Source organism: Vespula pensylvanica, chromosome 14 (assembly GCF_014466175.1).
Source record: "Vespula pensylvanica isolate Volc-1 chromosome 14, ASM1446617v1, whole genome shotgun sequence".
Taxonomy (NCBI): Eukaryota; Metazoa; Arthropoda; class Insecta; order Hymenoptera; family Vespidae; genus Vespula; species Vespula pensylvanica.
This window is the reverse complement of record NC_057698.1, coordinates 1,991,741-2,019,240: the sequence shown is the minus strand read 5'-3', so window position 1 is coordinate 2,019,240 and position 27,500 is coordinate 1,991,741. Positions and strand designations below refer to the sequence as shown.

At 37.4% G+C, this 27,500-nt stretch overlaps 1 long non-coding RNA gene across 2 annotated transcripts in view; it reads left to right on the top strand.

Annotated features, from left to right (window-relative positions):
- Nucleotides 1–27,500, top strand: part of LOC122634245 — a 226,712-nt gene that overhangs the window by 172,622 nt on the left and 26,590 nt on the right. For both annotated transcript variants that reach the window (XR_006328341.1, XR_006328342.1), the window contains one exon: nt 20,805–21,024. This is a non-coding gene — a long non-coding RNA (uncharacterized LOC122634245). The remainder of the gene's footprint in view (nt 1–20,804; nt 21,025–27,500) is intronic.

Sequence of the window (27,500 nt, the reverse complement as noted above, 5' to 3'; positions counted from 1 at the left end):
TTCGGATCGTCTGTCTTTCTTCTTCTTCTTGTTTTCGTTCTTGTTCTTCTTCTTCTTCTTCTTCTTTTTTCTTTTTTCTTTTTCTACTTTTTTTTCTTTTTTTTTTTTTTTCTTTTTTTTGTACTTGTCGCCGAAGAGTTATACTATCAAGAGTTTTAGAAAGTTCGAGCTTGTTTTGGCCTAACATAAGGTAGCTCCAAATGGGAAGGATTAATCGTGTCCTTTCTCTCTCTCTCTTTCCCTCTCGTTTTGTCTCTGTCTGTCTTTCTGTCTTCGTATCTCTTTCTCTCCTTTCTCGTTTCATCGGTCGTGATAGCGTCGGCTTATTTCTTTTCGAGAATATCATTGACATTAATGCATCGCTGCCAGTGTATTTTTTCTTCTTTTTTCTTTCTTTTTTGTCTATTCTTTTTTTTATATTTGATTTGAAATTCCAATTCTCAAACTTAAGTTTTCGCTCGTGAGATTATTTTCTGATAGGATTTCGTTAAATCGTAATTTCGTCGGATAGTAATTTGAATTCTTTCGTGCATACGATTATAATAGTTTGAAAAGATAAGAGAAAATAATTGTTAATAATTATTTTCTCTTATCTTATTCTCTCGTTTCTTCTATTGCGTGTGATGAATACGTCGAAGAGAAAATTCACCGTAAGTCAATTGACTTTAATCACTGGCTACTGATCTGAACTCTCTCGATGAGTAGTAGCATACCCGATAATGCATTAATGAAACCGATCGCTTTCGCGTTTCTTGCGTTCGAATTGATAGTCTGGTCTCGTCCACTTTTTATTATTTTTACTTAGTCAACTTATTACGTTTTCAAGGCAATAATCGTGACTCTTACCGATATCAGAAATAAGTAGGTATAAATGGAGTAAGTATACATAACACATGATCTTTAATATCATCGTGTAATCATAAACGAAATAACCTATTTCGACGATGAATGCTTATCGATAAAATTGTATGATTTAAGAAATTTCATTTATTGATAGTATAAAATATATTTATAGAGAGAAAGAGAGAGAGAGAGAGAGAGAGAGAGAGAGGTTCTCGAGGTTCGAACTCGTTTCATTATCGTCCGGTTCTATCGGAAATCGTGTAATTAATTGTAAGATCTAGTTACACCGAGTATTCACTTTCCTTTAACGCTAACGAAGCTCTTGTCACGAGTAATCTACTCTGGTTGCCTTCTCAGCTTGTGGCCGTCGCTAAATGCGAGAGGATGTAAAAAGAGGTACAAAGAGAGTGCGATAGAGAAAGATAAAGAAAGAAAGAAAGAAAGAAAGAAAGGAGGAAAGAAAGAATAAGAGAAAGAGAGGGAGAAGCAGGAACACGAAAGAGGAGGTGGACGAGAGAACGAGGAAGAATGTAAGTAAGTACTTCGAACTCTCGACGTAACGGGTAGCAGCGATGTAACCAGATCACGACGGGAGCGAGTTTTCGCTTCGATAAGAGAAAGAGAGAGAGAGAGAGAGAAAGAAAGAGAAAGAATAAGCAAAGGACAAAGAGAGAAAAAGAGAGAGAAAGAGAGAAAGAGAAAGAGACAATGCATCTCGACACGACGACCGTATTACGATTATTAACAATTACAATTGATTTAGCATTGTTCTATACGCGCGAGCAGAATATTATTCAAATTTATTTAAATCTATGCTAACGCCGAGAGGAAATGTAGGGAGGGCTCTCGTGCTCCATTTAAACCAATGTGAACGGTTGTTATTGGATGTCGCTTGAAAAGAAAAAAATGAGATGAAATATTGTAATAAAATTTGAAAGTTTTCTGATGTCTAAAATTATCGAAATGGATTGATACGTATTATTATCTTTGTCCGACGATTTAATTCAAACGCTTTAATCAATCTAATTATTCAATAATGATTCGAGGCGTCGAAGAAAAAAAAAAAGAAAAGAAAAGAAAAAGAAAAAAAGAAAGAAAGAAAATTGTCCTCGGAAAGATTCTTTCAAAATCGATCAACAACGATTACTTACTTATTTATATAGTTGATAATTTCGATTAGACAAGATGCCTTTTTTGTTTTTCTATTTTATAATAAACGATGAAACGTCATTTGTAAAAATAATTCGAAGAGGAAGTTTAATCGCACGTAAGAGAACGAACACGAGCACGAGTACGCGGATCGATTAGGTGGGAAGAGCAACGTCCGAACGAACGAGAAAATCTTTCGAAAGGGTGTCGTCGTTCGACCGTTAAGGACCGTTCGTTCGGTTTCTCGTAAGGCGAGCTTTATTAATTTGCATATGCATTTTTCAAGGCAGACGTAGTACCTTACGGATGAGCAGACCGAGTCTTCTCTCGAATCCGTATATGGTTGTGGCACGCCGCTACTGTTCACGAGGTATACGCACTCGCGCTCTCGCTTACCTATATATATATATATATATATATATATATATATACATATATACATATACGCACACCTATATAATATATATACATATATATATATATATCTTATTGTACACACATAAATATATGTATCTATACGTGTATACAATGATATATATGTATGTATGTATGTATGTGTATACTTACATATATATAAATATAAACTGTAATACATCGAAATATACTTTATACCCCTCGTGATATAATCCGCCTCGCTCGCGCCGGTCTCTCTTATAAGGATTCACCGCGAAGACGATTCGAGACGATCAGCCGAAACGTTTTAGCTGCTTTCACTTTCATCGTCTTCGTTCTCCTCCTTCACCTCCAACATCACCTCCAGCTTCTCCTCCCCCTCCTTCACCTCCTCCACCTACTTATCCTTCTCGTTCTCTCGTTGTATTTCGTTACGATGGAAAAAGAGGAGCTGCTTTCCATGCTTTTACTTTATGCCGCTCGATTCGTCCCGCATACCTACCTAACTAACATCGATTCGTATACAATAGCCCGAAAGCAATCGATGCGATCCCAATGACTTTTACATACTTGCGAAACCGAGTCACTTATTTCATCGTTGAAAATTTCTCGATCGATTTCTTTTTCTATTATTTAATATTTGTTTATTTCGATTAATTTTTTATAAGTAATTGGTCGATTAATCGATCGATTCATTCGATTATTCTTACTTTTGCTTTCTTTTCCTTTCCTTTTTTTCTACTTTTTTATTTTTTATTTTTATTTGTTTTTTTAAATCAAGAATAGATAAATGAGTACTATACGTTGAAGGAAGGAAGTTTCACTAGACGAAGACAACGAGCAACAAATTCTCTCTCTCTCTCTCTCTCTCTCTCTCTCTCTCTCTCTCTTTGACTCGACTTAAAAGACGATTGCGGTTAACGTAGGATACAACGCCAGTAATTTATCGCTACCATTTAAAGCGCCATATAATAATACACCGGTGGTACAACTATTTCTTAAGTTCTCTCTCTCTCTCTCTCTCTCTCTCTCTCTCTCTCTCTCTCTTTTTCTCTCTCGACAAGCTTCTTTTGAAGAAGAAAGAGAGAAGGGAGATACCGCGGTAAGGTGTAAAAGGTGGCCCGTAGAAGGTACATATAAACACACACACACACACACACTATATGCTCCTACTACTGAACACTTAAGGAACCGAAGTTCTCGCGGAAAGTTAGTCGCGATAATATTGTCGGGAAAAGTTATTCGAGCTTTTAGAACAGCAAGAGAGACGATCGAGAGAGAACGATATAAAGCAGGTGTCCTTAACGAGCAACGAATCGTTACCAGTGGGAGTGGAAACGTAATGAAACTTAATTACACGCGTTCACGAGGATAGGTTTTAATACAAAGTGTACTTTATTAGGGTTCTCGCGTTAGATCGTTCTTTTCTTGTCGAACTCGTAAAGCATAAAGATAGAAAATTTTTTTAAAAACGAAAGACACGAGCCTTTCTAATTTATCGCTCGAAAACCATTCAAAGATAATTGATAGTTTTTCATCTGATATATATTCGTCTGACTCAATATGAAATAAGCAAGAAATTCGTGCAGTTTGTTTTATAGAAAAAAATAAATAAATAAATAAATAAATAAGTAAGTAAAAGATAGATAAATGACATAAGAATCTTTCGTCTCGATAGAAGTCTTATGCGTTCGACCGAACGAGGCATTTTTTTTTATTTATTACAAGCAAAATACTGTTTAAAATACGTTTAAAAAACAAAATAAAAAAATCAAAGATATTTTCTCCCCTTAAATATTTTTTTAATTTAATACGAGAGAAATAAGAAAGATATTCGTACGGTTTCGTTATAGAAAAACTGTGAATCTCTAGTTGCAATAGTAGTTCATGCATTCAACTCTTATAAATAAAAAAAGAGGGAGAAAAAGAGAGAGAGAGAGAGAGAGAAAGAGAGAGAGAAAGAGAAAGAGAGAGAGAGAGAGAAAGAGTACGATCAGAAGAGTCGACTCGATGAGTCATTAATGAAGGCTACGGTATCGTGGTAAGCACGCGCGAGTCCTCGTGCCATGTAATTCGCGTAGGAGATCTCGCTTTAAACTCGTTCTCTTGATCATCGATAGCGTTCCTCGACCTATCGACCTTGTCGGTAAAAGTCTATTTCTTCTTTCTATAAATCTAGAACGGAGAGATACTTAGATACTCTTGCACACGTATAAGAGATGACGGAAGTAGACGAAGGAGACTCGCATAAGACACACGAGATAGAGAAAGAGAAAGAGAGAAAAAAAGAAAGAGAAAGAAAAAGAAAGAAAGAAAGAAAGAGAGAGAGAGAGAGAGAGAACGAGCGCATTGACGTTTATTCTACTCTTCGAGCTAATAATTCGATTCACCTGTCGCGTACGAGCGATCACGAGTTGTAATAGTGGTAGTAATAGTAGTAGTAATAGTAGTAGTAGTAGTAGTAGTAGTAGTAGTCGAGTTTACCGCTCGTTGCATATCCAGGTGGCAATCGCTGCGATAAAGTGGATCATGCTCGAGATCGTCGAGAGAATCACCGTGAATCTGCTTCTTCTTTTTCTTCGTCTTCTTCGTCTTCTTCGTCTTCTTCGTCTTCATCTTCTTCTTCTTCTTCTTCTTCTTCTTCTTCTTCTTCTTATTCTTCTCAAGTGAGAGAAAGACAGCGATAGGGCAACGGTGAATCCCGTCTATGCACACGTCGAGTACTATTCCTGGATCAAGGACTGGTGTACATAGGTGCTCTCGCGTAATCGTTCGTATCTCGATCGTGCTAGTCGATGCTCTCGTTTGATGGGCCGCTTCCATTGACTCGATTCAAACTCACCGAGAAGGTTTTACCTTCTGTTTTTACTATCTATTATCTTTGTCTTTCCTTTCTCTTCCTTATACCGGTCTCATCGAATCTAACATAAATAATGATCCTAGAAGATCCTTCTCTAATCTCGAATCTAATGTTTTGACACGGGATCCTTGTAATTACGTTAATGAACTTATCTGGGGATTAACAAACAAGCTTTTGCGAATTATTTAAAATACCACGAACTGTTCAATGTTATCTTTAAAATACTTTGGGTACTATTACAGTCGATATATCTCCGTTTCAATTTTTAATATTTAGATTTAAACGCATTTAACCACGTTCTATTTCGTTTACGGAAAGGTAATTTCCTTTTGTTTTTTTTTTTGTTTTGTTTTGTTTTTTTTTCTTTCTTTTTATTCTTTCTCTCCTTCGAATAAAACTACTTTCGCGATGAATAGAATAGAAATGAAAATAAAAAAGGTGTATGTTCATTTTTTTTTTAAGAGAAATATGTTAAATTTTGATAGGTTTTCGAAATTACATACTTTTCGGATGATACTCGGAAAATTTACAAGTTATTGTAAGGATTAATTTATAATGAAAGATTTTTTATAATTTCATAATAAATATCGAACTATTCATTCTCATCTTTTAACATATAATGAAATATTATTAATAATAAAATATTATATATATATATATATGTATTTAATTAATAATGAATTTAGTGTATAACCCGTAGGCGAAAGAAAGTCGAAATTCGTTTAAGAGTAAAACGATTCGTCCGCAAAGCGACGAATTCCTTCGATGCAAATTTTCTCGAGAGGACATCGAGCGATTATGCAAATTTTTCGAAGGTTGCCGGCAGATCTGGAAGAAGAAGCGTATGTAAGTACTTACATACGTGTTATAGCTTTCCTTAGTAGGTCGATCCACCGACGCGTAATGAGTTCATTTTAAATGCATTGATCTTCGGCCGAAGAAGAAGAAGAAGAAGAAGAAGAAGAAGAAAAAGAAAAAGAAGAACCGGGTGTACCTATATGTACCGTGACACCCAAAAGTTACGAAATGAGCAGCTCCTCATTTTACTTGCGACATTGCCGCAAGCAGCGATCGAAGCAACGTAAATCAACGTGCTTATCTCATTGCGACAGAATCTGTTAATTAAACGAAGCGAGGGCATTTAGAAGACGTCGCATTATATCAAATTTATCGAGCAAGACTATCTCTCTCTCTCTCTCTCTCTCTCTCTTTCTCTCTCTCTATTTTTTTCTGTTTCTTTCTCTACTTCTGTCTCTTTCGATCTCTCTCTTTTTCTTTCTCTATCTATCTCTCAACGTCGACTAAATACAAATAACTGTCCGGTGGTGGGTCGAATAAATCGCATCTTTTAATTTCACCGGATAAGCCATAATTCATCGGATCGTACGACGAAACTCGCGAGAGACGATTTCCTTCTCCTTTCTTTCTTCTTCTTTTCTTAATACGAGCGTGAGGATTGCAAGGAGAAATAATTATATATCCCACGATATTATATAGGTGCTCGCTTCGGATTATGCGTTTACCTCATAAAAATGTGGTTATGGATTTTCTTACAAAATAAGGACTTGGAAATAATATATGGCCTTTTTTAAAGAAAGAAACATATATATATATATATAATATTTCTTAAAATAAAAAAAAATGATTATACGAAGCTATTATCTAACTACTAGATCAAGTACGTACTTCTATATTTTAATTCAAGATAGAATAAAATTCAGTCAAAATTCTAGAAAGAAATCTTAGTAAAAGCATCGAAAAATAATACTTTCGCCGTTCTGAATCCCCGTAGGGGCTTACCTTCCTTTTTGAGATGCGTCTCATCCGAAGGTGAAGAATTTTTCGGTGCCGCGACAAATTGGAAATTACTCTCCGTAGCTCGCGATCTTCTCGATTGAGATTAATTGATTTTTTTTAACCGGCTCGACGGTGGTGCTCTCACCGTAACACCATCGAACGCGAGTACCTACTCGCTTCGCCATTTTCGGTTGAAACGCACGATCGGGATCGTGAGAACCGTGACGGAACGGGACGCTAGAGTGCCTCAGGGACGAAGAAGATCTTCTCTTTCGTTACGTCACGCTGAAATACCATCGTACACGCCTATGTGTATGTGTCTTATTGAGGATCGAACAAACGATAACGATAAGGATACTGAATTCGAGCAACTCTTTCCTTTTCCTCGTTTCTTTTTTATTTATTCTTTCTCTTTTCTTTTTTCGTTTCGTCTTTAATTGGACTGTGCCTCTGAAATTGGACTCGTTCTCTCTTCGTCCTTTTCTTTCTCTTTCTCTTTCTCTTTCGATCGGAGTGAAAAGAAAAAGCGTCCATGTATTATCGGCCGAACGTATCATCTCTCTCGGACGAAGATCGCTTCGATAAATATTCGAGGATAATTGAGTCATCGGAACGATCGCGTCGTCATTATCGCGATCGTAACTCAGTCCGCAATTTCCGGGTAAGAAGATCGACGCGTTCGAAAGCTCGAATGGGACTCATGGAAAGGAGAGACAGACGATCGGAATCGAATGATCGAACGTTCCAACGATGTACATGTATATATACACACATATATATATATATATATGTATGTACGTACGTACAAGTCGAGTTTACTCGCTACGTCAGACATTACGTAGAAATATTTCTTCTTCGTCTCCGTTCGTTCAATCTCCGAAACCGCTGCTTATCATAAGTAAATTTATTTTATTATCATTTAAATATATGTTAACCAGGAATCCGAATAAAAATCGAATATCTTTCGTTTGATTTTGAATATTTTTTTTTTCTTTTTATCTCTAAATGATTCGGAATAAAATATAAATAATAAGAGAGGATACGTCCTCTAAAATAAATCGAAATAAAGGAGAAGTTTCGATGTATATCTCCTTAAGTCAAATACGATACGTTACCGATCCTGTTTAGTAGCACGTTGGTATATACATATAGTAGAGGCACGTAGCAGGGAGGCTGCTCGTAACTCATAGCTCGAGATTATTAAAATTAATACGAGCAGAGGCAGTAGGCAGTACGCGAGCTCGAGCTCGCGCGACCAGATAACGATGGGTTTTCCTTGTAATATGGCCTCTAACGACACTCGAGAAGCGTTTACCTTCATCCATCACGTTTAAATGCCTACGCGCCCTCGGCGCTACTACGGCGACAACCATGTCGATAAATCGACTCGGATTAGATAAGGAATATTTATGCTCTTTAAAATACCCGTGTAATTTCGATCACGGAACTCCAAAGATATCGAGTGACATTGCTTTTTATTTTTCTTTTGTTTCGTTTTGTTCCGCTATTTTTTCTTTTTATTTTAGTTTTATCTTATTTTCTTTCATTTTATTTATTTATTTTTTTCGTCGATCTGACGAACGAGGAGATCTATCAAGTTTATTACCTTCGTGTTAAATTAATATCGATTACAAGTATTTACTTTCGATTGACTATCGATTACAAGTTTAACTCTAAATCCGTAAACAGGAATCTTTAGGATGTTTACAATTGAATAGATATTACTTGCTTATATAAATCATATTTCTATAAAATCGTAAGAGTACTGTCGAATTAATGGCTGCTTTTAATTCAGAAGTAAAATTCAGACTATTTTCTTCTCTCTCTCTCTCTCTCTCTCTCTCTCTCTCTCTCTCTCTCTCTCTCCCTCTCTCTCTCTCTCTCTCTAACATATCTACTTGTAATCATTTTGAGATAAATCGAATATAATTCTTCGATTATTCGAAAAGAATTCTATGAATAAACGATTCTTAAAACGAAGTACCTACAGGTAAACGGTACGGTACTCGCACACATTACTGAATATACATATCCGGAACAGGAGAGAAATGGCGATTTAAGCGTTGGCCCATTCGGATGACATTAAGGATCCTCCGACTCCCCGTGTTTTCCATGCTCGTTCAGAGCCGTTAACTTCCTATGTAAATAAAGCTTCGTGGTAGTAATAGCAGTAATAGTAGTAATAGTAGTAGTAGTAGTAGAGTAGTAGTAGTAGTAGTAGTAGTAGTAATAGTAACAGTAATAGTAATAGTAATAGTAGTGGGAGGTTGGTTGCTTGTGCATTATCATACACGAACATCGTGCACCACCATCTTCTCCTTCTCCTTCTCCTCATCTTCTTCTTCCTTCATCTCCTTTACTATTACCACAACTTCCTTAACGTAAAAGCAACACCGAGTTTCCCAACTTTCGACGATAGCATTGGTATAACTTAGAGTTGTCCTGTTTTTCGCACCTGCGAGGCACGAAATAGAAGAGAAGGAGGAAGAAGAAGAAGAAGAAGAAGAAGAAGAAGCAGGAGCGTGTCCCTTCCCACGTAAATGCAGTAAACATTAATTGAAATGTCACTCCGACTGGCGACATTTTCTCCATGGCATTCACAAGCACGCGCTCGAAATCCCATAGCTTCTTCTTTTTCTTCTTCTTCCTCTTCCTTCTCCTCCTCTTCTTCTTCTTCTTCTTCTTCTTCTTCTTCTTCTTCTTCTTCTTCTCTTTCACCTTCTTTCTCATACTCTTGGTCCAGCGAGCACACCCGTATATATCGTATCTACTTCCTGGTGTGTGTACACCTTATTAAACTGAAAATTAACATAGCGTCGAGAGCGATATGGTCTAAAGAGCGTTCGTGGTTCGAGGGCAAGCTAGAGAAGGTGAGAGATAGATAGAGAGAAAGAGAGAGAGAAAGAAAGAAAAAGAAAGAAAGAGAGAGAGAGAGAGAGAGAGAGAGAAAAGGAAGGAGAAGAATCGTGCATCGCCAGAGGGAAATTTATCACCATAGAAGCAATTAATGAGATTTTTCTTAAGAGGAACTCTGCACGGACCCGCGACTCACGAGCTCGCTCTCTCGCTCTCCTTCTCCTCTTCCTCCTCCTCTTTCTTCTTCTCCTTCTCTTTCTGGTCACGTCTCTCTCTCTCTCTCTCTCTTTTTCTCTCTCTCTCTTTCTCTCTTTCTCTCTCCCACCCTTTTTCTCTTTCTCTTGCTCTCGCGAGAGAGGATTAAACCAAGCACAGTCTACGCTTACTCGCGAGAGTCCGTGTAAAGCGGTCGACACGTATCGTGTCGTTGAGAGATATTACCGTTTGCGAATCGAATACTTTTTCTTTTTCTTGTTCGTTCTCTCTCTTCCTCTCTCTCTCTCTCTATTTTTTTATTTCTCTATCTTTTTTTTTTGTTATTTTTTTCCCTTAGAGGTAGAGAATTTCTTAGAAGTTTTTAGTCCGAGAAAGACATTGGCTTGAAAAAAGAAAGAAAAAAAAAATGAAAAAGTTTGATTATATCCTACCCTTTTCTCTCTCTCTCTCTCTCTCTCTCTCTTCTCCACGTTTGTCATAAATTTTTTTTCTCCGTCTATCTCATAGAATAATATATTCAATAATGGATATATACATATTTAACATTTGTCTCGTTAGCCAGTTTGTAGATATATACATACATGCATATGTACATAGATATATACATAAAAATAGAATATTTTGAGATAAAGATGTATTTATAGATTTAATGGATACCTATGGAACGGAAATAAAATTGTGACTGTATAGACACATATACATACGTAGAGATAGATACACGTAGAGGCGCTCACGTTTTAATATAAGGAGTAGTCGATTAATTTTCAAAGTGTGTGATTAAAGTCCTTTTAAACAAGATAGTAAGATAACATCGAACGGTCAATCTTTCTTTCCTTATTCCACGAGAAGTCCGTCTTCTCTTTGACAGAATAATCGGAACGATCTAGGATACTCTTATACCAACTTGAAACGTTTTCGTATATCGCGCGTTAACCTTTCTACGTCATTTATGAGAGTCGTGACCGGAGGAGAGAGGACACGACGATCTCAGGAATCCTTTATCCGTATCTGAACGCGGTTCAACGTAGTACACGGAAGGGAAAAGGACGCTTAGGAATCGTTAAAATTCCCCGTTTCGTGCCTTTTCTCGTACCTTATCGTCCTATCGCTTCAACATGTAAGAGGAAGAAGAAGAAGAAGAAGAAGAAGAAACTGGAAGGGAGAAGAGGGTGGGAGAAAGCTGAAAAAATGATCGAGAACCATCCCTATACGCAACTTACAAGTATATATAGAAACATGCATATATATATATATATATATACATATATGTATATATAGATAGATATACATAGATATGTATGAATGTAAATTTGTATGTAAATACGTATATTTGATATGCATGTATCCATGTAAATATGTATGTGTGTATAATATATATGATATGTATATGTATGTATGTCTATATACAATTATATGTTAACACAGAGATAGACACGGTGTCTTGGTACGCAACACACAATCTTTTTCTCACTCTCTCACTCTCTCTTTCTTTCTTCCTTTCATTCTTTCTTTCTTTCTTTCTTTCTTTCCTTCCTTCCTTCCTTCTTTCTTTCTTTCCAAGCTGCCGAGAGAACGAGTTTGACGTTAATTGGCTGTAATTACGGGGCGAACCGCTTAATTAGGTGAACCGGCCACGGCGGAGGCGCCAATTCCGAAATTTATCGATGCGCTCGACGGACTTTGCGCGCGGTGCGATCATCGAGATCATAGAGGGAGGAAACGAGAAAACAAGAGAAACAGAGAAGGAGAAAAAAAGAAAGAGAGAGAAAGGGAAAGAGAACAAGGGGAGGTGATGAAGAAGGAGAAGAATAATAAAAGAAAGAAGAAGAAGAAGAAGAAGGAAGAAGAAGAAGAAAAGAGGTAGAAGGTAGTAGAGTGTGGAGAGTCTCTATCGTATCTCGCGATCTAAGGTAGAAAGAAAGAGCGGCGTTTTAGAAGTACTCTCTCTCTGTCTCACATTCTCTCTCTCTCGTTTACTCTTTCTTTCTCTTAGCTACCACCGTTGGCGTTAATTAAGCGACGCCAGAGCTAGAGGGCGTCCTTTCCTGACTAACCACCGACACCTCCATTCTTGCCACCGCCATTGGCGAGAACGCATCGGCGATTCAACAACAGATTTTTGCGAGCTAGAGTCGAGTTTTTTCGAGACAACAACGACGACGACGACGACGACGACGACGACGAGTAGTCGCCAGTAGCCATAGTACTATCTACCGACTGGGATCGGAAGCTTTCTTCGCGAAAGAGGGATGGAGGTTGTGGTAGGAGGGTAGGAAGGTAAGAGGGAGAAGTAGGGAGGTTGGTAGGTAGGTAGATAGAGGGAAGGAGGAGCAAAGGGAAGAAAATAGAGAGATGCTTTAAAGGTATCGGCGCATTCGCGCGAAACCAAGCCATCGGTCGAGTCCTCCGGTTCGCTTCGGGAACCCTTGTAACTGAGATAGCCGTATCGGGTTGGATTGATCGCGCGTACCACGCCGCGTGTCCGTGCTATCGGCACCCACTACTGGTTCACGCCGTTCACGCTACTTATGTACTACAACCAAACTCCGAAGCCTTTAACGATTCGTCCTCACCCTATTTTTCGTACGATTATTTGTTCATCTTCAAATAAAAATAGAGAGAGAGAGAGAGAGATGTATATATCGTAGGAGAACGTTTCTATTTATTATATAATTTTCGATCTTTTTTTTTTTCCACGCGATTCGAATAAATTCGTTTATATAAGCATGACCCAATTAATGTGTTTTGTAATGGCGTTTTTAATAGCGATTGCCTCGAACGTTTATTAATGATATACGATTTAAAAGAATCTGATAAATAGATTAAAGTCACTGTATATTCGTTATTTTAAATATACGATTATGACCGCAATAATATCGCAATGGTTCGGGATAAATATTTCGCGAATATTTTTCGAATATATGTATATAATCTTACGTTTTAATCGCTAAATCTCGTAAATCATCGGACATGTAGGATTTATCGATTTTTTATTAAAAATTTTAACGCGACGCGATATTACGTTCGAGAAATTTTGATTCGTGGAAGATTCTTTATCCTTTACTCGACGTGTTGATTATTTACTTTATCAGTTTTATAAAAGTTCCTCGAGTTTTCGGGTTTTTCGTTTCGATCGAAATCAGATTATCTATTACTTAACGAGTGTCCATTTCTCTCTTATAAACGATCTCATCTCTTATCTCGATCGATAACGCGGAAAGTTAAGATCCTCGAGATCCATCGATCGCTCGTTAGTCTCCCTATCGTGACATTCAGAGCTGCTACGAAGCTCTTCGACCAGTCAACCAACAGTTCGCCTGCCTGCCTGCCTGCCTGCTTGCCTGCCAGGCAGACAACTTTGGAAAAAAAAAGTGAGAAGCCGAGAGGGCTCTCGATAGATCGCGAAACGCGCTGCCGATGGTCGTTGCGTCGTCGTCTTCTTCGTCTTCTTCATCTTCTTCTTCTTCTTCTTCATCTTTTTCTTCTTCGTCTTTTACTCGTGGACTCGATGGCCTGGAACCTAGAGACAGATACCGGCTAAATGTCACTGCGAGGTTTGCTTAATCGAAGGATTGGTTCACACGACTCATCTCGTTCCCGATTCCTCGGCCAGCTAACTGGTCTACGATCGATTATCCTCACGCGATCAGAACTGGCGATCCTTTTACCGTCATTTCTGTCCGATCGTTTAAAAGTAGAAGAACAAGGAGAAGGAAAAACATTGTCTTTCGATGCTGATCTTTTCCAATAATTTCATAATTTCTTCTTTTATTTTTTCCTTTTTTTTTTTTGCTCTATCCATATGCACATGTAAAAACAAATATTTCAAACTATAATATGCGTACGTATTATTTCGTGTTGATTTGTTTAGTTTGAAATTAGGGTTCTATAGTAAGGAACTACATGTGTTACGTAGATTCTTTATTATCTTAATCTTATTGTTATAAATATTACTTGTCTTTCTTTACTCGTTATCTTTCACTTTTTATACAATCAATATTTATTTCAATGTATTATAATTAATATATATATATATACAATATACTTATATAATTATAATTACATATATATAATAACGTTTAAAACGAAGAAAGATAATCGAATAAAAATCCTAGTGATATAATACGTTTAAAAAAAATTACTAATCGATTTATAATGGATGTTACCACGAAGTTATAGAAATACTCTTCAATTCTTATACAACGAATACATATATCGAAGTTCTCAGAACGTAGCACGATCTCGAAAGGCTTCCCATAAAGCGTGAACTTCCCACGCGTACTAACGCACGATAATCGTGTCTCTCTTTCTCTTTCTCTCACTCACTCATGATTCACAAGCATTCGATTCGCTACATTTTCCATTATCGTGCAACTGAGCATCTCTCTTTATCTTTTATTTCCTCTCTTCGTCTCTCTCTCTCTCTCTCTCTCTCTCTCTCTTTCTATTTCTTCTTTTCTTCTCTCTTCACGAGAGATGGAGAGAAAGAGAAAGACAGAGAGACAGAGAGAGAGAGAGAGAGAGAGAGCATATCCACGAAAGAGACGAACCGGTACGCGTCGTGTAAAATGTCGGGACGTCATTCGTTTTGACGCTTACAAGACGAGCCAACAAGGAGCATTTCACAGGGACGCGCCGTTCGACGAGAAGAGAACACGAAAGCCGATCGTAGCCGCCGATCGCGTTGATCGCGATCACATAGGGCGAGTCACCACCGCTCTTACATACATACGTACTTATATGTGACTCACTCGTGGACTTATCTTCACTTCCAAACGAATAAGAAGAGAAGAGGTAGACAAAAATATCCTCTCTCTCTCTTCCTCTCTCTCTCTCTCTCTCTCTCTCTTCATTTTCGTTCATTTCGTTTTTATCTTCTTTCTTCAATTATTATTTTTTTGCGAGTTTCTTATCGATATTATTCATTGTGCAATGTCGAATGATCTGACAAGTAATTAGTAAAATTTCGAACAATACGATTGTAATTATGTCGACTCGTCCATTGTATGTATTTTGTGAGTATAATGTAACAAAAGATACATGGGATCCTCTTTCTCTCACTCTTTTTATTTCTGTGTTTTTTTTTTGTTTTGTATTTCTTTTATGACTTCTTTCGAACATCATATTTTGCTTCACATTGACTGATCTGGAAACAAGTAATTCGCGAAATTTGGAACAATATGATTCACGTTAAATCGATTCATCCGTCATATGGTTTTGGCGTACGTATTTTACGAATTTAAAATATCATAATATCTAAGAGATAGATATCATAGATCTATGTATAATATATATCTTTTCATTGTGAAAGAAACGATCTCTCTTTCTCATTCTTTCAGAATAGATCTGCAACATCATCGTTCTCTCTCGATGGAAGATGGCGAACTTGGGATTTTTATCGATAAAGAAGGCACGAAATGGGCCGAGGAAAGTCATCTCGAAATAGAAAGCGAGTTCTCTCGACCTATCGAGCATTGTTCCTGTTCGTATAGTTTCTTCGTTTAAACGTAGTTACTAACATACGTAGGGAACGTGCGCGAGGGAGTTGTATGTTACAATTTATTAAATGATCGCGTTGAACGGTCAAGGACCTCGCTCGATCTCGCGGTCTCTTCTCTCAGGGCCGTGAAAGTTCTCGGAGAATAAGGAGAGGAGAGTGCATCATGAGAAAAGTAAGAACGGGAGAGGAACGAGAACGGTATGGTCGATGGTTCGTTCTAGCGATCGTCGTTACCGATACGCTTATATCGGATCTTCGAGAGGGGCTACCGAATGGATCCTACCGATAATAGAGACCTACAACGAGAGAATCCACCAGGACGTAGACGAAGAAAGATTTCGATCCGATCCGATTTAATCCGATCCGGTCAGATTCGATTCGACTCGATCCGATTCGATTTAACGACGGAGAAAAAAAAGATTCGATTTGGTCTCTATGTTTCTAAAGAAAAAAAAAAAAAATATTTTAGATTCCTCGAACGATTAATCGAAGAATACTACATATATACAAACATAAATTATTCGGCAATATACTATAGAAACATGATGTACTATCATCGATGAATTATTAACAAAACAAAATATCGTTTATCTTATACAATTTCTTTGATATTAATGGGTATGAAATAATAGGGGGACGTTTTAAAGTTTATCGGAAAATGGAATATGCGAGCTTAGGAATAGCCATGGGACCTTTCGAGTAACATTGTCCGGTTCGATCTCACGATCTCCCCAGCCGATTGTCGAGACACGATCGACCTTGGTAAAAGGCAGGTATAACGCTCTGAGAGTCGAAGCAGTTAGGAATCCCGTAATCCGCGGCATCTTCGCCGTCGAAAGGCCTCCAAGTGTATAGTAGGGGGTGGTGTGTTGTTATCCCTGGATCTTCCAATCCTTCGATCCAGGCGCTAACAAACCTTCGCGCTTTAAAAAGGAAGCTATCGAAATCGGGAGTCTTTTTGGCCTCGATTAAATACTCGAGAGAAGAACGACTCTCTCTCTCTCTTTCTCTTTCTCTCTCTCTCTCTCTCTCTCTCTCTCTCTCTCTCTCTCTGTTAACATTTTCTTACTCTTCTTAATGAAGAAAATAGGATAATTGAATTATCGTGAAAGGATTTTGTTGACCTTGATGAACTTTCGACTTCATCGACACCGACATCTAGATTTTAATAGGTATTCGATTACATATCCAATCAATTTCGAGCAACATCAACTTTCTCTAATTTCTACTTCGCCGCCGAGACTGATAGATTTGTTTTTTCGAATGTGTTCAATATCGCACACCCGTTAGATCGGCAAAGATCTGTTAGTAGCTCGTGGCTTCGTTCCAAGAGCAATCGAAACTTCGAAGCGCTTCCCTTTTCCATCTTCCGCCTTTAATTTACGTTCTCTGTCTCTCTCTTTCTTTCTCTATCTATTTGTCTCTCTCTTTCTCTTATGTAGACCTTTATCGTTATCATTATCGTCACTCCTCGGTTTATTAGAGTCATCACGGTCATTACCGTCCAGACGTTCAATTGTTTCCACGCAATTTTCATCGCTCCCGGTATGCGTTATTCCGTTCGAGGAGTAGAATCATATGCAGGGAAAGCTATTTGTATTGTGACAAGCGATTTGTCTCGGGACGACCACCGCTATTCGTTATTATTTCTGTGATAAATAGACTATACTTTGCTGTTCTTGGACTTTCTAGGTGGGCTCCGTATAAAGGATGCGATCATATTATGATGATGTAGTAGCTAAGTAAAAGAGAAAAGATTTGTAAAAATCTTTATAATAATTTTTCTATCGATCATCGTAACCTCTCTCTATCTCTCTCTCTCCTTCCTCTCTTTCCATAGACATATATATATATATATATATCGTTCGTATTCCATCGATACTAATTAACAAGATCGATAAAGAAAAAAGAAAAAAGAAAAAAAAAAGAGAGAGAGACAGAGAAATTTCAAACTCGTACGCACATAACCAAAGATATAATAAAAAGTCATGAAACATTTTTGTATTCTTAATTGAGAAGGTAAGATCAAAGGTAAGATTTCTTTCTAGGGTATCTAAGGGTATAAGAGATTCGTCGAATTCGAAACAAAAGGCGCGTCCGCGGTTGCGTAGTAGTGCCGCGTATGCGAGCACGCATGTCAATGCAACGGCAATTAAACCTTGTTTGGGCTCGATCTCCGACTAGTTTTCTTCTTTACCTTCTTCTTTATCTCCTCTTGCGTCTCTTAACCTCTCGCCACCCTCGCTCGGGGCTCGTTGGTACTCTTCGGGTACCAACGTTAAAGAGACGCTAGGCACAACGCGAAAGTACTCGCAGAAGCGCCGCGCTGATTTATTTCCGCTCGCGGCTACGCGGCTAAACCGCCGCTCCTTTTTCACCAAGGATTTGTACTTACCTACCTATCTACCTACTACCTACCTACCTACCTACCTACCTACCTACCTACCTACCTACCTACCTACCTACCTACCTACCTACCTACCTTCGAAAGGTACGCCGACGTTTGTTTCGTTTTCCTACTTGTTCTTATTCTTCGTTCATTTTATTTTCTCTTCTTTACTCTTTACTTTTCTCTTCTGATTCTTTCTTCATGATCTTTGTTTTCTTTGCAAGTGCACAACGACGACGACGACGACGACGACGACGACGACGACGACGACGACGACGACGAGAGGTGGAGGAGAAGTAGGAGGTAGAGAAGGAGTAGAACGAGGACAGTAAACTGGAGCAGCTTTTTACAAGACGCAAGGAAAGTCGAGATGAGACCTTTTACGTACTCGCCAATCCGCTTTGCTCTTTCATCGAGAACGAGAGCGATTTTTCTCTCGTTTATCGGCGTATAACCGTTGATACGTTTATTTCTTTAAAAGATTTTATGTATTATTATCTCGTCGATGTCTTTTATCGAATAACTTTGTTTAAAAACCTTATCTCTTTCTCTCTTTCTCTCTCTTTTTCTTCGAACGATCAAAGGTAAATGATAAGAAAGAATGATAGAGGAAAAATGGCAATCGGCGACTCGGAGAAATGGCTATCGGTTTGCAACATCGTTTCGAGAAGTGGATTCCACGCTTTCTCAGCCTCATCTTCGGTCTCAACCGTGACTATTACCTTGGCCTTTCTCACAATCCTAGATGCCGACGTCCACGTCGATTCGTTCTACGTGTCGATGCCGAGAGGCGTCGCCGACATCCTGAGACGTCTAACCCACCAAACCTACGACACGATAAACGTATAAACGAATGAACGAACGAATGAGAGAGAGAGAGAGAGAGAGAGAGAGAGAGAGAGAGAGAGAGAGAGAGAGAGAGAGAGAGAGAGAGAGACCATAACGCTTTTCTATTATTATTTACTCTCTGTAATAACTCGCGGCTCAAGTGTCGCGTACGATCAAAGCTCTTTCTCATTATTTCCGATTACTCGCTTCGGGACCAATCTTTAACGTTCGTAGTTATGTCTTTTGAATGTTGCTTTATTTTTCCTAATAAAAGTCGATACTCGTCGATTCGTAATCGATTCATAACTCGTAATTAACGTAAATTAGAAACACCATTTCTTTTTCTTTTTCTTCTCTTCTTTTTTTCTTTTCTTTTTCTTTTTGTTTTTTTTTTTTCTCAAGAAATTCCGTCCTAGAGATTTTAGGAAGAAGTTTATTTATTAGAAAACAAATTTTTTTCTTTCTTTCTTTCTTTTTTCTTTTTTCTTTTTTTTTTTTTTATATGTAGCTTGTAAAATTTGAAAATTTCCTTTCGATATATTCTCGCATATTTTTTTACGCGTCGAAAGAATGGAGAAGTCTGAGAAAGAAAGAAAGAAAAACAAAAATAGATTTTTTTCAAAAAGTTTCAATCCTACTCTTAATATACCAATTTAAAATGATCTTCTTTCATAAGACGGTAACAGTAAAAATTGAAGAAAATTTAGATTTCAAACATTTATTTCACATCGTTCTCTAAACACGCGATCGTTATCGTTCGAAAGAAGAGATCCTAATTTTACAGCTCACTCAGCGAGTAATTACGTCTCCTTCTCCTTCTCCTCTTTCTTCTTCTTCTTCTTCTTCTTCTTCTTCTTTGAACGCTCGAACGAGGAAACGATTGCGCAATCTTGTCGGTCGATCGTAGTCTCTTGAACGCTATTTAGTCGACGAGTGACGTATCAAGAGCGCGACCGGCGATGAGTGGAAACAGTTCGCTCGGTAGCAAGCACACGAGTCATGCTCTCTAATTAATGCGCTCGAATAAGATCATCGGACATATTCGTGAGATATTCTCTCGAGTCTCTTTTCCTCGTATTTCTTCTTTTTTATACGTAAATATCAGCATAAAACAACCTTGACATTCGATTAGATAAAAATGAAATCATATTGAGAGATCGACAAATCGATCCTTTAACATATAATTACCAGATATATCGTTAATGATGATTTAATCGCTATTGTGATTAAAAAAAAAAGAAAAAAAAAAAAAAGAAAAAAAATAATACACAGGACTTAAGTAATTTTATCACGCGAAAAACATGTCGGATATAATATAATATTTTAACTGGCCGAAGGAATGGCATTCACAATTTTTTTGCCCTTCTCCTTTCGAAAATAATATATAATAATGATTTGATTCGAACGTTTTCTTCTTTCTGTTTCTCTTATTCTTCTTTTCCCTTTTCTCTCTCTCTCTCTCTCTCTCTCTCTCTCTCTGTCTCTCTCTTTTTTTCTTTTAATTTACAATCGCATCGTTACCTCTCAAGAGGAACATTAACGATATCAAGATTTTTTGTACCGATAGTCGGATAATCGTTACGCGGAGATTTCATGGTCACGAAGCATCGTGATCTAGATTTTTTGCTCGATCTGATTTACCATTCAACGATGATTCTTCGAGATATCCGGTTGGAAGAAAAAAAAAAATCTCTTAAATCGAAAAACCGTGTTGCTGTATATATTTACTCATGTATGCGTGTAATAGAGTAATACATTAGAGCGATAATATAGTTCTGTTCTAAAAAAAAAATCACGTGCAACTACGTTTTATATAATTACAAATGTTCTTACATAATTACAGTACGAAAAGTTCTTCTCAAAAAAAAAAAAAAAAGAGAAAAAAAAGAAAGAAAAAAAAAGAAAAAAAATTCCTTTGATCATCCATTAGAATTCCATCGAAAATATAAGTAACTTGGGAAACTTTGTTCCAGATGACTTAAGAAGCCGTAATAAAAAGGAAATGAGTAGTTGGGAATCGCAGAAGCCTTGAACCTCGTCCTCGGCGCTATACAATGGACTTCGAAGTCAGCGATACTTCGAGAGAGAAAGAAAGAAAGAAAGAAAGAAAGAAAGAAAGAAAGAAAGAAAGAGAGCAACAGACTGCACTCGATCGATCTTCTTCGACAAGATCGATTACGAGCGAGGGAGCAGGTAGGCCATTTATTATTAAATCACCCATTCCATCGTGCTCGTTCTCGCAGCCCGAATAATCCACCTAGCGAGATTATTGATTCACGTCAATGTCAAAAGTGCCGATCCAGGGATTCGACGCCCTCGAAAAACCGGTATACACTGCACTACTCTGAGAGAACAGGAAAGGGGAAAGATCGCAACGGATCGATCGATCGAACGATCGAACGATCGATCGATCCTAAAATTTCGTTTACGTTTTAATAAGAAGCTTTAAAAGAAAAGTGAAAAGAAGAAAAAGAAGAAGAAAAAAAAAAGGATAGATAACGGAGGAAGCGTCACGCGTGCAACGAGTTTATGTGAGTACATCGTGTAATTACATTGTTCGTCCGGTAATTAGTAATTACGTATTAATAGACGAGAACCTGGTACGAGTTGTGGTCTCTCTCAAAGAATAAGAGAAAAAAGAGAGAATCATCGCGTTAATCGTGATTAGAAATGAAATCGAGTAAGCAAGTAATTTACTTCGATTCTTAATCATCCTTTCGTTCGCTATCGAAAGTCGTACTAATCGACTGTATTTTTTTCTTTTCTTTTCTTTCTTTTTTTTTTTTTTTTTTTTGTAAAATTTCACAATCTTTTCTCGTAATCGAATTTATTTTTTTTAGAATAGATATCGTCAATTTGTTTTTATCATCTTTTTTTTTTTTTTACATAATTCACGTATGTATCAAGGAAGATCAAAAACAACCATGATCATTTCTTTTTCGCGAAATTTCTTATCAAACGATTGACACACGCACGTACGTTAAAGGAGATAGAAAAAAAAAACATTTTCACAATCGATCTTATTCTTTTTTAGAATATCAACGATTGTTCCTATTTTGTCTTTCATAAAATTTATCGTCAAACGAATGACCGCACATGTGAAAGGAAAATGAACAAAAATTTTGCAATCGTACTCGTGAACTTATTATTATTTTTTTTCTTTTTTTTTCTTTTTTTTTTTCTTTTAAGAATATCAAACAATTGTTTGCACTTTTTCTTTTACGAAATTGTGAAACTAGAAATGTTTCCTTCCTGTTTGCGGTCCGACTCGACTCAGCTTCGATTCCCCACGGTTCTCTTCGAACGCTTCAGGCTTCGCGTAGGTACATACCTACATACATACGTACACGAGTTCTTTGCTTTATTCTCGAGGAACTACGGGTATTACAGATTTTCGAAATTACGCTCACGCGATGCCGTGAACGTAACGTTCATACGTACGTATGTACGTGTATAGCCTCTGAACTCTGACGCTTCATTCCTCTTCTACATATTTACGTACATATGTACGTATACGTATTACATTCGCTTCTTTCTTCTCTCGGGAATACAACATGAGATACTTTTCTGTGAATTTAAATCGACACTTTTTAAGAGAAGAGGAACGTTCCTCTCAATTTTCACGCTAGTCGCTCGGCGTTGTACTTAAGCATGGAGTATTTATAATCTTCATCCGTTTCTCGAGGTCGAAGCAATCATCCAGTATATATATATATATATATATATATATATATATATATATATACACATATAGGGTGTCTGCGGTTTTTCCAGAAACAAACGTTGAAAACATATTTCATTTGCGAGAATGAGAAATTTCATTTAACGAATAACGAAGATCACTAAACGTAATTAATAATAATAATAATAATAATAATAATAATAATAATAATAATAATAATAATAATAGTAATAATAATCGTAATTAATACTGTCGATTTAGAAGTCATTAGTGTAATTTCAAAACGTTAATGTCACTTCTCTCGTCATTACGATTTTCTAATTGGAAAAAAAAAAGAAAAAAGAAAAGAGAAAAGAAAAAGTAGAAAAAGAAGACAAAATTGTTATATGAAAATGTTCTCGATGAGATATATGTAGAAGTATCGATTCATATTACGTAGATAGTCTTCGAGAGGACGATAGAGAAAATACACTTTGACTCGTCGTCCGGCAATATCCTACTCTTATTTTTATTCGTGACGCAACGAGTACGTCAGTTTCTAGGAGTAAGTAGGGAAGATGGTAAAGGCCACGATGAATAATTATCGTCTCACGGTAAACCGAGAGAGTAAGGCGAGATTTTTAATGCGAACTCGACGCAAGTAGAAACCTCTCGATCGATCTTTCTACTCGATCTACGAGATCGTTACGATCGTTCGAGCTATATATATATATATATATATATATATATATATATATTTCTTTTCTATATAAATATATTAAAGATACAAATAATGATAACATAAAAAACGATAATATATGTATAGAAATATTTATTGTTCTAAACGAGACTTTGCTCTCGATAATTACTAATAAGCACTTTCCCCGTGTAAATTAATCGTTAGACGAATAATAGACGTCAAGAGTTTACATTTCGAATAATCGTTACTACCTTCGTCTTCTAACACTTTTTATTTCCTTTTCTTTTTCTTTTATCTTTCTTTGTATTCCATGCACGAGAGAATCGATCGAAGGAGGAAACGATCGATCGAAGAACGCATCGAGACGGCTCGATAATTCATCGTTCCAAAGATCGAGACGAGTATATTTTCGTGCTTTGAGTTTCTTCGCAATTAGATAACCTTGACCGTACCTTGTTTGGTTGGATCTAGTAGGAAAAAGAAAAGGATCAAAATAAAGAAAGAGAAAAAGGAAAGAGAGAAAAAATACAGAACGAATGGAAGAAAAGCAAGATATTAAAAAAGAAAACAAAAAAAAAATAAAAAAGGAAAAAAGAGAAAGAAAGAAGAGAGCTGAAAAGGAAAAGTAAAAGAGGGAGTATCCACTGGCAAATCCAAGGTCGAATTCACGATCGCTACCGTCTCGCACACACATTTGCATAATTTTGGGTCAGGTGCCGGGGCCGCGTTCGTGCGATCCTATCAGAAAGAAACCGCGTGCGAGTCGGCGAGGGTGAGAGAAAAGAAGAGAGTAGGAGGATCCAGAAACGCGGGAACGTAGCCAGGACTACTGGTGTGGAAGTAACAGAAAAAAAAAAATGAAAAAGAATAAAAAGAAAGAAAGAAAGAAAAGAAGAAGAAGAAAAAGAAAGTATTCCTCGGTCGATAGGATCGGTCGAGAAATCGTTCTCGTGATTCTCGATCGAATTGTACGTTTCGATGCATATGAAAGAGAGTATATTATACTGTAACACGATCGTCGATGCATTTCATTGATATGATCGATTTATCGATCTCGATCGATATTCCAAACTTTCCCTTCGTATAAACGCGTTCACGGTTTTATTATTACATGCTCGATCGCAAAAACGAAGAAAAAAAAAGAAAGAGAGAAAAGGAATAATAAAAAAAAAAAAAAAATAAGAAAGAAAAAGCAGAGAGAGAAAAAGAAGTGTTACGCGTTAACAAATAATATGTACATCTTAGAAATGGAGGAAAATGAAGAAAGGAAAAAAAGAGTCTTTGGATTCCATCGTGAAGATGAAGGAGGTTGAATGATAATGAAACGATGTCGTCACCCGATGATCGCGATGGTCTTGATGCTCCTTCCCTCCCTCTCTCTCTCTCTCTCTCTCTCTCTCTCTCTCTCTCTCTCTCTCTCTCTTTCTCTCTCTCGAATGTATTACGCGGACGTGCAGCACCGTAACGGTCACCGTAGAGCTCGTTCCCCAGGACCATTCTAATATCAAGGACTACGAGACAGAGTATAATATACCTACCTATACGAAGAAGAAGAAGTACAGAGAGGATGCTGGACTATCGAGAGACCAGGGTGGGAGAGGTGGCAGCGCGGGAGGCAGAGGCAAATGCAACCGACCTCTGACCCGGCACGCTCAAACCTAGAGGATATCTGACTCATGACGCGACCGCGAGAATCTTATCCCATCGGCGTGCGTCCGAGCGGATAACGCGCGTTATATCTGTATACGTTGTACGTAGAATATGTGTACTTACCTACCTATAACACTATAGTTTCGAGCGATTAAGGACGAGGACTCGAGACTACCACTAGTATATCCTAAAAAAGGATATCAGGAAGAAGAGAAACGTCTAGTCGTGTCGTCCGACGAAACTTTACTTTCCTTATGTAATATCACGTTATTTGGCAGTACATTATCGTACGAATGTGTATTTCTTTGCTTCTATATATATATATATATATATATATATATATATGTATGCGCGTCTATCTATGTATGTATGTATGTGTACGCGTGCGCTTGCATGCGTGGCGGATCCTTTTTTGTGTAATTTTTATTATTTTTTTTCTTATTTCTTCTCCTTCTTCTTCCTCATCTTCTTCTCCTTTTTTTTCCTCTTTTCTTTTTTTCTCTTTCGAAAAATTAATTACACGGGTCGTTTCCTAATACGTGGGAATTATATTGCTGCAATAGATTTGATGAAATTAGGATGTGCCTGATACGACCTTGTTTTACAAGAACACATTTAAACATTCATTTTTCTTACTTTACGAGTTATTTATATAATTTTCAAGAGAATCCTATTTCGAAATGATCACTCGCAGTAGAGATCACTGAATATATGATTTTATATAAAGATGATTCGTTTCTGAAGGACAACTCTCTCGGTTTCGTACTCTTTAGAAAAATCATTCTTACCAACCAGGGGAAGACCAGAAAAAAAAATCAAAGAGAGACAGAAAGAGAGAGAGAGAGAGAGAGAGAAAGAGAGAGAAAGAGAAAGAGAAAGAGAGAGGGAAAGAAGTCGCGCGTGTTGGTACGTGATCGAACGAACGATCGCGGTCGTGGCCGAACGATCACGGTGCACGTTTGCTTCGTGATTATTGGTCGATCGGAATAATAATCGTAATCATCGTCGTCGCGCTAGCGTTCGTAATGACGAGAAGACTCGTACGCGACGACAACAACAACGTCGTATCTCTCTTTTTCTTTCTTTCTCTTTCTCTCTCTCTCTCTTTCTCTCTCTCTCTCTTTCTCGTCGAACAAATTTTAAAGGATCGAGAAGAACTCGGCGAAACGATTAAAAAGGATTAGGCTTCTTTTTTTTCTGAGAAAACGACGCGAGGACAGCCTCTAATGCGTTTCAGAAAGATAAAAAGAGAGAAGAGGGAGGGAGAGAGAGAGAGAGAGAGAGAGAGAGAGAGAGAGAGAGAGAGAGAGAGATGGATCGTTAATCATCGCTTTGCCATGCGTTAATTACGCGTGATTATATGCTCGGTACTTCTCTCTCTCTCTTTTTTTTCTTTCTCTCTCTTTTTTTTTACTCTTTCTCTCTCTCTCTCTCTCTCTCTCTCTCTCTGTCTCTCTCTGTCTCTCTCTCTGTCTCTCTGTCTGAATAGGCTTGACATTTACCGTAAATTAATTTAGCAAAGTCCTTTTTTTCTTTTTTTCCCCGATTATTGATAGGAAACGAGAGGATTGCTTAATGTAGCTAAGGATCACGATCGAGAACGCAATCGAGTCCTCTCGTAGTAGTCCCGCTACTACCTTCTATCAGAATACGACGTTAAGAACGACTGTTGTCGTCGAGTTGTCGTGTTAGATGACGTCGAATAAAGAATCGTTCGATTAGCCGGATGATCGAAAGGAGTTAGGGTCTAAAGTGTCCGATAAATTATCGTTCGCTCGTACTTTTCCGAGATAATACTCTGTGAATCTCGATAAAGTGTCGTAAATGTATAAGCGACGATCTTTTCTTCTTCGATGCCGACGACGTAAAAAGAAAGATAAAGAAAAAGAAAAAGAGAAAGAGAGAGAGAGAAAGGAGAGAGAGAGAGAGAGAGAGAGAGGATAGTCTCAGGGCAGTTAATAAAACATCGATCTATCTATCTAGCCATCTCTCGAAGGAGAATAAAAAAAAAAGAAGAAAAGAAAGAAAGAAGATAAAAAAATAAATAAATAAAAAATAAAAAAATAGTAACCTCCCGTGCATTCTCATCCCCACGTTGGTGTCATCGGTGAACGTTCGTAAATTCTCTCTTTTTCTCTATCTATCTATCTATCTATCTATCTATCTATCTATCTATCTACTCTATCTATTAATCTATCTATCTATCTCTTTCTAAAGATCCTCTCCTCTTGAAAGAACGGGAGAGTCGACCCTGAGATTTCGATCCTATCTCGCTCGATTCTCGATCGAAGGACATCTCGATTGACCGAGTTGGAAAACAATGTACCGAGCTTAGACACGTATGTATCTATGTATCTATGTATATATGTGAATCTATCTATCTATCTATATACGTATATATGTATGTATGTTTCTCCAAGAGTAGAGGGAGAAGATCGCCTATTGCAAATTATCTCGGCATCGTAATTATCTGGCGAAATGACGATCTTTTCTCTACGGACATCGACGTTGAGTAATATTTCATTTATTTCGCGATATTCACGATTACAATTGAAATATTTAGTTCGTCAATGATTGTTCTTTTCTTTCTTTTTTTTTTTATTTTTCTTTTTTCTTTAATTTCTCTCTCTCTCTCTCTCTCTCTCTCTCTCTCTCTCT